At 49.1% G+C, this 13,145-nt stretch overlaps 1 pseudogene; it reads right to left on the reverse strand.

Moving 5' to 3' along the window:
- Positions 1 to 8,290: 8,290 nt before the first annotated feature.
- LOC146180341 (uncharacterized) lies at positions 8,291 to 12,441 on the reverse strand (annotated as a pseudogene).
- Positions 12,442 to 13,145: the final 704 nt, after the last annotated feature.

A 13,145-nucleotide genomic window follows, 5' to 3' on the forward strand; every position in this document is an offset into this window, starting at 1 on the left:
GAGAGAGGGGGCGGGGGTGTATATTCCCTTCGTTTGTCCCGGTAGTACGAAAGAGTATCGCGGAAGGAGAGCAGGCACTCCTTGGCCTGTAGAGGGAGCTCCATTCCTCTAGCCCGGAAAGTAAGACCTCGGGCTAGAGAATTACCTCCTCGTTGCCAGGGACGCCAGCATGGTCTGGCGGCCAGATAAGGGTTATGGGGGGCCGGGGCTGCCAGAAGCGTAATATGCGAACAGCGGTGCGGGATATACAGCCGCTGGCATAATTTAGAATCGCAGATTTGGAGTCAGAGACAATTTTTGTGGCAGATGAGATGAGAGCAAGCGCAATGGCTGCCTTCTCTGCCTCGGTGGTGGAATTGGTGATTATGGAGCTGGAAGTAAGCAGCTTTGCTTGATTGTCGGCTATATCCAGGACCATACGGGAGCCTGACGTATATTCCGCTGCGTCCACGTAGACCACCTCTTGGTCGTCGCTATATTGTCTGTGAAGGGCGTGAGCCCTGGCTATTCTGCGGCCCTGGTCTCGCTCAGGTTGCATGTTTTTAGGGATGGGAGGTATGATGAGGTTAGCGCGGAGGTTAGGAGAAAGAGGGACACCGTCAATGGGTTGTGTAACTGGGCTAAGGTTTAAGTGGGTTAATAAAGTGCGGCCAGCCGCCGAGTTAGATAGGCGGGATATTTGTGCCGGTAATGTAGCCTCTCTAAGTTCCTCGAAAGTATTGTGCACGCCGAGTTTAAGGAGTCGGGCATTATATGCGTTGGGGGGAAGTCGCAGAGCCGTTTTCGTGCAACTTCGTAGGAGCGCGTTCACCCGGTCTCTCTCCTTTTGTTTGAGGGGGACGTATGGGAGGGCATATGTGGCGCGGCTTATAACGTAAGCCTGCGTGAGGCGAATTGCGTTTCGCTCGCGTAAGCCTGCCCGGCGGTTGGCTATGCGGCGAATCAGTCCGGTGGTCTGTTGACATTGTGTATGGAGAGTCTTTATGACTTCTCCGTGTGCACTATGGGTGTGAAGAACTAGACCGAGTACACGGATTTTGGATACTAGTGGGATCGAATGGGTGTCTAGCTTGAGGGAAATAGGCGGACTGCCTGAATCGTATTGTTTGGGGCGGTAGAGAAAAGTTCTGATTTTGAAGGGGAACAAGTTAGGCCACGTTCCCTAACATAGGTGTCGATGGTGTTTAGTGCCGATTGTAAGTGTTCCTCTATTTCGGCATCACTGCCGCGGTTAGCTGAGACAGTGATGTCGTCGGCGTAGATGCTGAAATGAACGTCGGAGATTTGTGCTAATTTTTCGGGTAGGTGAAGAAGTGCTATGTTGAATAGTATATGGAAGAGGACGGTGCCCTCGGGCGTACCTCGTGCACCTAGCATGATCTCCGGAAGGCAGTGGTCGCCAAAGGTAAGTGTGGCTGTGCGCTGGCTGAGGACGTCTCCGACGTAATTATACAACCTGGCGCCGACTCCCAAGGTTGTAAGATTCTGAAGGATTGCTGAATGTGTAACATTATCAAAAGCTTTGGTCAGATCTACGCCTAGGATGGCTTTGGTGTCATAGGTTTTACTGTCCGGAATGTAATCTTTCAGCTGTAAGAAGACATCCTTAGTAGAAAGGCCCGGACGAAATCCAAACATGCAGGTGGGCATGAGTATTTTGCCTTCTAGATATTGACAAATTCTGGTCAGGAGTACATGCTCCATTAGTTTCCCGACAGAAGAGGTGAGAGAAATGGGCCTGAGGTTTGAAATTAGCAGAGGTTTCCCAGGTTTCGGTATGAGCACAACTTTGGCCTCTTTCCATTGCGGCGGGAGGGTTCCCCGTTGCAAGCACTCGTTAAAATATTCGGTAAGGGCGGTAATAGATTGGGAATCGAGATTCCGGAGTGCCTTAGGTACTCCATCTGGACCGGGGGCTGAAGATGTGTTTAGCCTCTGAAGCTCAGCCTGCACCTCTGATACCGTGATGGGCTGGTCGAGGAAGTCGTTATGGGGCCCTGAATAGTCGGGGTGTGTTATAGAAGGGTACTTGGGGAAGTAATGATCTCGTAGTTCTTGGAGAAGTTCCGGAGGAGGTGTATTGCAAGTATGTATTAGTCTAGTGAGGTTGTCTCGTTGGGTAGTACTAGTCTTACTAGAGCCTATTAAGTGCCTAAAAATATTCAAGTCTGAGATACACTCATATTTCCATCTAACTTGTTGCATAGTGATTGCCAATTCCGTCGTGAAAGAGTCGCTGCATGCATCTCTATGTCTTTGTTAAGACGGGCTAGGCGGCATCTAAGTGTCCGGTTCCAACGCTGCCGTTTCCAGCGTCGTTCTAGGCCGTCTTTGGCCTCCCGTAAACGTAGAAGGCGGGAGTCAACCGTGTCGCTTGGGCAGTCATCTAGTAGGGGACAAGATAATGATTGGACATCCATTTTAGTTGTTTGGTCCATTCGGTGATGTTATTAATGGAGGCGTAGGCGCGGGTTTCTATATACGTTCGGAAAGAATCCCACTTCTTGAACGTTGAACCTCTGGAAGGCCTACAAGGCCGCTGAATGTTTAGAAGAATTCCTATGATGAAGTGATCACTTCCTAGATTCTCTTGTGTATTGCACAAAGACGCGTGAGGAAGACGATGTGCAAAAGTAAGGTCTGGTGTAGTGTATGTACAGACACTGGTTCCCGTACGGGTAACAAAGGTAGGGTCAGTGAAAAGGGAGAGGCGGGTTTGTTGCGCGGCTAACCACACGCGACGTCCTTTCGGTGTGTCACGCGGGTAACCCCAGGCTGTATGTGGAGCGTTAAAATCTCCAACAATAAGTAACGGGCACCTGTTAGCCACGCGCTTCGCAAGCGTAAATAGCCGTTCATAGTAGTTTTTATGGCTCTTAGGATGACCGTATACATTTAAGATCAAAACGCTTTTCGCTCGAATGTGTTGTGGCAAAAGTTCAATTAAAAGGTTATCAATGTCTAGAATCGCCAAGGGATGTGTGATGGTGGTGACAGAGCGACTAACTAAAAATGCTACTCGAGAGGGAGCAGGAGATGTGGGTAAAATAGGTGTATATCCGGGGAGGGTGAGTGGGTTGGAGGGTTCCTTTAGAGCAAGGATGTCAGGTCCCGTAGCACAAGACAGCAGTTGGTGGACTACATGACGCTTCTGGCCAAAGCCCCGGCAGTTCCACTGCCAAACAGTAAGATTACGGTTTCGATATGCCATTCATTGGAATATATCGGAGGGGTAGTTGAAACGGAGGGGTGGGATTCATGAGCTATAGCAGGGAGAGGATTTTCCTGTCCTCCGGCTGCTTTGGGTGTTTTGCGCTTTGGAAGAGGCGTTAGTATTTAGCCGAGTCTCAATTTTTATATAGCGGTTAGAGAAATCTTGCGTTAGGGCATCCAATCTGTGTTTAAGAACAGCGTTGTCTTGCGTTATGCAGATTACCGCATCTTTCAGTGTAGCACATTCCTGATTGATGTGTGTTATAGCTTCCTGCAATTTTGCCTCAAATCCAGCAGCAAATGACTCAAGTTTGGTTGGCCAGCTATCTAGTGATTTGGGGGCGGAGGGAGGGATCGTAATACAGGGAGTAGTGTTTGTAGGGGGTTCCGTGTCAGCTTCCATTGGTAGTGAATCGGGAGGGGAACTAGCGTTTGAGGTGTTGGACAAGGTATCGGCAGTGGATACGTTAGGTGGGGAAGACTGAGATGTGGTAGTTGGGGGGGGGGGGAAGAAATTTTAAATCCAGTGGCAATGACACTTATCTGGGCTTCCAGTCTGACGATGTGTTGACAAAGGGCGGCGGCTTCTACTCGCGCTGCTGTAGCTTCCACTTTTGCCGCCGCTGCCTCCTCCTGAGATTTTGCAAGGGCGTGTTGTAGACTGGTATTCGCTGTCTTAGATGTTTGCTTGGGTGAAGAGGCAGAAGCGTTCCAGGCTCGTTTTAGCGGCACTGTCCAGGCCTGCTTATGCTAGTTGGGCTGGTTGAGTTCGGGCAACTGGGGAAAATCGCCCTTGGGTGCGTCCGATTCTTGTAGCTGCGTTCGATGCTGGCTTGATTGCTTGCGTGGCTGGTGAAGGCTATGCCCTTTAAACGATCCCGCGCCGGTACGGTGAGGACCCTCGCAGAGAATGCACTTGGGCGTACAAGGCTGGTCTTGTGGATGCTGCGTTCCACAGCGGGGATGGAGATTGTTCTTGGGGCTTGGGCATACATCATGACGGCGACCCTGCTGTCTGCAGTTAGTGCAGGCGTCCGGGCTGTCGCGGTATGGGGTCCAGCGGTGGATGGCTCCCATGTATTTTATGGAACGCGGCCCTGTGGTAGCGTCAAATGTGATTAGGATAGAATGCGTCTTGCTCATCCGCCGGGCGGCTAGTATAGTGTGCTCTGGATTTCTTCGGACCAGATCTTGATACAGTTGCGTTGGGCTCTCGTCGTCGTAGGCGTTTGTGATAACACCTGTGGTGGCCCCCGGTGGGGGTGCCACGCAGGCCGCGCATCGGTAGGTTCGCTCTCCAATGGTGGGCGAGGTCAACGTCTTGAGCGTCTCGACTGTTGAAATGTGTGTCGTTGCCACGGTGAACGTATTGTTGGTCGGGTGAATGCGCAGGCAGAAGTCCTCTGGTAGTGTGATTTTGAGCTCGGTCTGCACTGCCTTCCAGAGTCGAGGTGTTGGAATATCTCAAAGTCGCAGTTCACGCGGTCGAACGACTACTCGAACACCGTTGGGCGGGAGTGGTAGCAGCTGTTTGCTGCGTTGCACTGTGATACGGGTCTCCTTGGTCGCAGGCGGAAGGCGGCCCGCGTCTTGCTGCTGCCGGTGATGATTTCACCTCCATGGAACGCTTGCCGAGCGTTCAGGTTATGTGCCTCGCTGGTAGCCCTGCCGGTGTGGTGAGGAAAGCTCGTTGATGTGGCTGGTCTTGAGGCGTAGGCTTTACATATAACGCGTCCAGTCGCCAGACCCGAGCTCTTCTGCGGTTACGGTGCGACCTTCAACCGTTACTCCCATGGTAACGGCTGGTGTCGCCGTCATTGTCGGCGAGGAATCCGAGATGGGTTAGGCTTAGCTCGGTGGTTGAGCGTCTCAGTCCAATAATTGCTTAGAGGGCCGAATCTCGCCCAGAATGGGCGGCTTCCTTGTCTTCCTTAGGCGCTTATGTCTGTTGCCGAGCAGGTAAGTGGCCGTAGGAGATAAAGGGTAGGAACCCGGTGTCGGTGAAATCCGATCACTGGTGGTGGAAGGGTGGCAGTTCCTGGCCCTGCGGGGCTGGGACGGTAGGTCAACGCCGCTTGCTGCAGGGGTACCCAGCCACCGAATTTTTCTGTTGTGGGTCTTCATTGCATCCGCCACCTCTTAGGTGGTTGACGACGGCTGTTGCGGCGTCCGTCTCTCTACATCTTCCTTTTCTTTTTTCTCTACTTTCTCTCTTCTGTCAGCACGAGGCAGCGGAGGTGGCCCCGCCGGGATGGTGCAGTGGTAAGACGCCCGACTACTGTGCCGGAGTACCCGGGTTCGAACCCGACCTCGGTGGCTGCGTTTCGATGAAGGCGAAACGAAGAGGCGTCCGTGTGCTGTGCGATGTCAGCGCACGTTAAAGACCCCCAAGTGGTCGACATTTCTCCGTAGCCCTCCAATACGGCTCCTCTCTTTACACTTTCACTCCCACCTTCCTCCCTTTCCTTTACGGCGCTGTTGAGGTGTCCACAGAAAACAAGTGAGAGTTACCGCGCCTTTCCCTTCCTATAATTCAATCAGTGGCTCAGCTACAGAGCCAGGAGCAGGCCCGTGCATTTTCTTTTCCTTCTTCCTACAGCCACAACAACGTGTCCGACAAATGAACGACGCGCAGCAAGGCGGACAGCGGTAGACCGGCGCCGACGCGTCGGAGACTTGTTTGCTTTTAGTTTCAAACCGCCTAACGTTATGGCGTCTCCAGAATTACATGGTTGGCACAATTTCCGCCTGCTAAACCTGATAGTGAATTATTACTTAGCGGTAGTCGCTGGTCGCGCTGAGGAGAAAAGTGCGACAGACTCCTCCCAGCAAAAGACGACGGAGACGGTTGCTGAGATCTGTGCTGTGACCACCGTTAGAGGTGCGGACAGCTGTCGCACTGTGAATCTTCCCCATAACAATGTGAAGGTGGGAGTGAAAGTGGTGAAAGTGTAAAGTCAAAGGGAAGTCGTAGAGGCGGGCTACGGTGGGATTTCGACCACCTGGGGATCGTTAACGTTCACTGACATCGCACAGCACACGGAAGCCTTTCTGTTTTGCCTCCATCAAAACGCAGCCGCCGACGGTCGGGATCAAACCCGGGAACTCAGGAACATTAGTCGGGCGTCTTAATGTTAAGGCGAAAGCCTTTAATGGCTCATACTAGCGGTGTTTACATGGACCCGCCGACAGGAGCGGGTTGAGTTGAGTTATCGGGTCGAAACCCGGTTACCAGGTCATGTAAACCCCTTGGGGTCGGGTCGAGAAGACGACGGGTCGGACTTCCGCGCAGGGAGTAGGTTGACTGGACTCAAGCAGCAATGGCATTGTAGGCAAAAGTTCTCACGCACGCATACACTCGTATGGCGTCCCATCTCCGAAGCGCACACACCCAACTTCCTCCCTTAAGAGCGCAATTTGAGGTGTCTGGATAAGCGAACGCCCCATTCTCCTAGCCAAAAAATGGTCCGGTCTATAGTTGGCCTCCAGACTGTAGGTTAGTTATGGAGGAATTGGCGTTAGCGGTGTATTTTAAAGCCGCTAGGAGCATATATATGAAGTTGTTCCCTCCTGCTATTACTATGACACCAGTGGCTTTTCGGCAGAACAAGCTTTGTAAACTATGGCCTAAATCACCAGCATACGAACACTTGACCCGTATGCTGAGCTTGCGCACGACTACGACGGCTTCCGCGATGCAAGTGTTTGGATGTGGAGTTCTAGTAGCCTGTTAAACGTGCAATGATTGTGCTACACATATCAGGCTTATTCACCATGACGCGCCTCTTCAAACTGGCAACAATAGCCACATTAGCCACGAGGACAAAAACCTTAAGGGATTCAAATCGGCTGAACCTAGATAAGAGCGAGCATAAGCTCTCGATAGGAGCTCAGGCCTTACCGTTTTCTAGATGTTCGGGAGTCTCTCCAACAAATCTAGCAGGAGTGACGTCCGTAAGGCTAGCAAGGAAGGGCTAATTCTGGGCTAAATCCCCATCATTCTCCGATTCGCCTGACGGTCGCAAATGAGTGTAGAAATTGATGACGCAGCCAGCGCGTCCTGCACGGCTAAAGTGAGGAAGCGAGCAGCTGTTAAGCAACTCATATTACTTCGTTTAGACATCTGTCTAAAGCCGTGGCGAGAAGGAGGATTGCCCGCAGCAGCTGCTAATCCTGTGAGTAAGAGGCTCATATCACTGCTGGACCTGCCAGCGGCGAGCCGCTGGGTACCTCGATATAACCTGCCGCTGTACAGCGAGGCTGGCAAGGAGGCAGAATAAGCGAGCCGAAGGAGCGAGCGCGTGCCGCAGCTCCACAGGGCGCCGTAGAAAATGGCGCATCCGCAGTAACTAACTTGCGCAAATGAATCGCCTTCGATAGTAGCAGTACACCTTACATCCTAAAAGAAGAAAAGGTGCTGCTCGAGCTGCCACTCACCGAAAGCTCCGACTCAGCAGGTCGCTCTTTTGGCTCTAGCACGGTGAGCGTCAGGCCCGGTATGCTTGGAAGTGGCACTGTAGGCCTGGGAGTAGATCTTTTTTGGCTCTGGAACGGTGAGCTTCCGGCACGGTAGGCCTGGAAGCAGATCGAGGGCCCGCGATGCCCAGCAGGATTGCTTGATCGTAAGCTGAAAGAAGCAGCCAGTGTACAGGCCGGAGTGAGTAGCCGCAGTAGTCGCTAGCCATAATATCAAAGACCGCTGCTTTCGCAACGACTCACAGTAGGTAGAACCTCCAGGGGCAACGATGCCGTGGGAGGGCTGCCTGATGGACAGGAAGTCTTGCTGGTAGACTGCTTGGCGCTGGGGGAGCAGGCACCAGGAAGGCAGTGAGCGGGGAGGATTAGCACGACACGTCCGATAGGGAAGAAACCGCGGCGGCAACTGGGGATCCGATCGTCCCCGGGCAGCTCGTTGCACGCAGCATGCAGCGCGTTCCACGAGCGGCGTCGCCCCTGATTTGTGGAAGCTGCGTATCTTCTCTTTTTACCTTTAATTTGTATCCCGCCCCCCCCAAGAAATACATTTAGCTTAATATCCTCTTTTTTATTTTTTTATTCATTTATTCATTTCCTCAAAGGTCTCGGTTGAGACATTACATGAGGGAGTGGACGGTATCTGGCAAACAATGGTAAAAAATGTTAAGATGAAAGGTTGGCGACGCTCCGCTTGAATTCTAGTGGGTTGATGATAATGGCAACTTCGGTGGGCAGGTCATTCCAGTCTCGTGCAGTACGCTGAAAAAATGACTGCTGAAATGTCACAGTATGGGCTTGTAGGGGCTACACTGCGTTGCTGTGGCTGAACCGGGCGATGCGGTGGGCTCTTTTAATGTAGGGGTTATCAAGAGCCAAAGATTGGAAAAATTTATGAAAAAGGTTAAGGCGTGCTATCTTACGGCGCGAGGCTAGGGGGGGGGGGGGGCAAGTTGATTCGAGCTTTTAGTGCTGAGATGCTTGAGTGGTAGGAATAATTTGATAGAATGAATCGTGTTGCGCGGTTCTGAACCAATTCGAGGGCGTTAGTAAGATTAACGTGGTGCGGATCAAAAATAGAGTTAGCATACTCAAGCTTGGGACGCACAAAGGTTTGAAAACCAAGCTGTTTAATAGAGGGAGGAGCGAGTGAAAGGTTACGGCGTAAATAACCTAGAGCACAATTAGCAGAATTTATTATGTGATTAATATGACAGGTCCAAGTTAGGTCACGCGAGATATGCACACCAAGATATTTGAATGATTCGGATGTTCCAATCTGCAGGTTATTAATATTATAATTAGGCACTACGTAATTACGACGACGGTGAATGAACATTAACACGGTTTTAGAAATATTTAATGACATGAGCCATGTTTTACACCAGTCCTGTATGCGAATAAGGTCAGTTTGTAATGCGAGATGGGCGGTGGAGTTAGTAATGCTTCGGTAAACGACACAGTCATTGGCAAAGAGTCGGATATGAGAAGAAATGTTACACGGTAGGTCATTAATATATATCAAGAAAAGGAGGGGCCCGAGTACCGTTCCTTGAGGTACCCCTGAGAGCACAGGTGTTAAGGATGAAGAGTGTGAATTGGCATATACGAACTGCTGACGGTTAGATAAAAACCCTCGAATCCAGGTCAGAACACATGGATGAATATTAAGGCGCGATAACTTTAGTAAGAGACGACCATGGGGAACCTTATCGAACGCTTTTTCGAAGTCTAAAAACACTGCATCAGTCGGGATATTACGATCAAGGTTTAAATTTAAGTCGTGCAGGAAGAGTGCCAGTTGGGTGTCACAGGAATGATTCTTGCGAACACCATGCTGGCTTGAGTGAAAAAAATGAACGGACGATAGGAAGGTAGCAATATGCGAGTATAAAACATGCTCCATTATTTTACAAGAAACGCTTGTTATGGAAATCGGGCGGTAGTTATTGGGCGATGATCGGCTTCCTTTCTTGAAGACCGGGATGACCTTGCCCACCTGCCAGTCGCGTGGAATTGAACCGGTGTTCAGGGATTCCTGGAATATGAGCGATAAGAATAGGCTACACGTAAGTTTAGTATTTTTTAGCAATTTGGCGTTGATACCGTCCACTCCAGTAGATGACGAGTTTTTCAGTGACTCAATTACCTTGACTATGCCGACGGGATGAAATGTGATATTTTGCATGAGCGGGTGCGTAAAATATGGTGGATCTGGAAGATTGTCAAGGGGTTCATTAGTAAAGACCGAACTGAATACTGTGTTAAGAACATCTGCAACCTCAGTGTCGGGAATAGGAGATCCAGAGCTACTGTTAAGTGAAATCTCATTACATTGGTTAGGGCTAATGGTTTTCCAAAATCGTTTTGGGTTAGTCTGCAGCATAGATAGTAAAGTAGTAGAAAAAAACTTCCGTTTAGTCTGAGCGGTTAACTTGTCGCATTCTTTTGCGACAACATGATACTTCTGCCATGGGGAAGAAGAGTTAGACAGCTTGGCCGACCGGAACAGGCGTTTTTTCTTATTATTGAGTCGTTTGAGTGATACATTAAACCATGGTGATGTTATTCTTTCTGATATAGTAATGGTTGGAATGTAAAGACTTATAAGCCGATGCATCTCTGTTTTGAAAAGTAACCAGTTTGACTCGAGAGAATGTAGTGGAAAGTTAGCAGCGAAGGTGTCGAAGTAATCTGATAATTCACGGTTCATACTGGCATAGTCTCCTTTATCATAAAGCGTAAGTGTTTTTTTATTTTTTTGTTTCTTTAGTACGTTGCAATAAAAAGAAGTACGTATCGTCAAATGATCGCTGAGACCTCGCAACAAGGTGATAGGAGTAAAATTATCAGGATGCGTTGTTAATACGAGATCTAGAACGTTGGACGAGTGGTCAGTAACGCGTGTGGGATCAGTGACGAGTTGAGTTAAGCCAAAAGTCATACACGTGTTTAAGAAATCGCTAGCCGGGCTGCTTTTCGATAATGTAGCGGCGGGATTAGACCAATCTATTATGGGAAAATTAAAATCACCGAAGAGAAGGTTAGGGCTAAGTGGATATGTTTTAGTTAACACATTTAAGGCATCATGAAATAAGGGGGTGAAAGAACTGTCAGCATTAGGAGGGCGGTAACAAATACCAATGAGGATGGGCGCATGTGTAGTAGTGCATCGAAGCCAAATCATTTCCAGTTGTGAAGGGAGGTTAACAAATGAGCAATGCAGATCCCGTTTAGTGGCGAGCAATACACCCCCACCGCGCGAGTTATCGGGTCTATCCTTCCGGAATATCTCAAAATCTGGGAGAAATGGAAGAATCTCAGAATCGTGAACTAATGCGTTAAGCCATGTTTCAGTTAGTAGTAAGATATCGCATGAAGATGAACCTATTAAACTGCACAATGAATCGCGCTTGAGAACCACACTTCGAATGTTAGCAAGCAGAAATGATAAAGGGTGACGATTCGGCGAACGGGGTTCACAATTTGGTTTTAATGGTGGCTACAAGCTGTCCTCAACGACATGGTTAGAAATATGGTCGAAATGGTACGTTTTTTCACTTGTGACAAGCTTTTCATTTCGCAACTTGTATTTCAGTTTTCGAGCCTTTCCAAATTCGATGAGGCGTTTCTGGGCAAGGCGCGTGCTGGGAGAAAGATCTTGAGCAACCGCATATCCTGTGTGTTTGAATTTCCGAGCGGAAGACAGGACTTGCTCTTTGTCTTTAAAGTGAGCGAATCTCACAATTATAGGTCTGCACCTACCAGTTTGGAAAGTCCAAAGGCGATGTGCACGCTCAATGTCGCGTGGCTCTAACTGGATATCTATATATGATTAATGTGTGCAATGATGATATTTTCAGAATCTGACCATGGTTCTTTATCTTTATCTTGAATGCTGTAGAAAACAAGGTTGTTTCGTCTGGACCGATTTTCTGCATCATTTACCCGGGCAGACAGAGCATTTATGTGCGCCGTGTCCTCAGTGCTGATTCCATGCAGTTCTTTCAATTCAGTCTGCATGTCATCAATACCAACACATGCTGTCTCAATTTTATCTAGTCGCGCCTTAATCTCGCAAAACGTTTTATCATGATCAACTAGTTTCATTTCAATCGACTTTAGCTGCGCTAGCATTGCTGTCTGCCCAGTTTGAATTTCCTTCAAAGCATCAAGAATCTCATTGTTAGGGCCGGGGTTAGATTCTATATCTCCAGCTACCATAAGAAGTTTTAACAACATTTGCGCACAGTCATACATGATGGACCGGAAACGCCGTGGGCTCGGCAGCACCAAGAGTGCACGGTAGCTACTTGGCTTAGCGTAAAGGTAATAAGGTTTCATTACCTGCACCAAGAAGCGTAGAACGTTAGCACGGGCCATCGCTGGCGTGCTGCCGAGCCCACTGAAGGGCGCGCCGCTGCGAGCTGCCTTTTTAGCACAAGTCCACGCATGCGCAGGATGTACAGGGGCGGTTCCGGCGTTCAGGCGGCTCAGGGAAAGCCATGATGCTTGAAGATATGGTCCGTGGCCGTGTAGAAATTGCGCGGACCGGGATGCGTTGTCGATGGGCTGGCCATTCGTAGCCGAGAAAGGCTCAACCGTGTAAAGTCCGGAAAGCAGGAGTGTTTCGTCTGGACTGGAGTTGACAACGGATGCTAGGCACGGGACCCGGGAGCTCGAACACTCCAGCAGCTGCGAGCTCGAGAGTCCGAGTAACTGCACCAAGAAGCGTAGAACGTTAGCACGGGCCATCGCTGGCGTGCTGCCAAGCCCACTCTTCCATCCCCTCTTGTTCTAGAGTGTAACTGAAGCGCGACTTCTTTCTGGTGGTTCATGCCACCAAAATATTTATTCTCGATGCCAGCAAAGTATTTATTCTCGCTGCTCAAGAATTTAGTTTGAATAAAGAGCTTAAAATTTGCTTAACCCGCAAGTAAAGTTCTAGGACAATTTCTATCGGAATAAAGACTTTTGAGGAGAAACTGAAAATAAATTATAATTTAGCCTTTTAAATACTTCTGGTGCTTTCAACAGTAATAATTCATGTAGTGCTTATGTGCTATACCAAATCAGGAGAAATTCAATTTTAAAATATTTTTAAATTTTTAGAACAGCGCTACCTTTATATGTTTCATCGACATTGAACGCTATCTACGCTGGGTGCTGCGTACCATTTATTCAGGTCCCTTTCTTTCTGGGCAACAAGTCTTGTGAATAACGTGCAAACTGCGTTTATAAACCGTCTTTTTTCAGTTCGTTGGCATCAAATAAAGTAGGATCAGGATACATCGCTTTCTTTATTTTTTGTACAATACTCCGCTTGCAAAATGGGAGACTTTAGGTTTACACAGTGCAGCCCACGCCCTTTTTTACTCCATCCTCGTGATGACATACTGCTTACGTAAGTATACTTTTATTTGTAGTCGCTTGGGGGCGAGACCTGCAATGTTCAATAA

This window comes from Amblyomma maculatum, chromosome 9 (assembly GCF_055883805.1).
Source record: "Amblyomma maculatum isolate TAMU_Amacu chromosome 9, ASM5588380v1, whole genome shotgun sequence".
NCBI lineage: Eukaryota > Metazoa > Arthropoda > Arachnida > Ixodida > Ixodidae > Amblyomma > Amblyomma maculatum.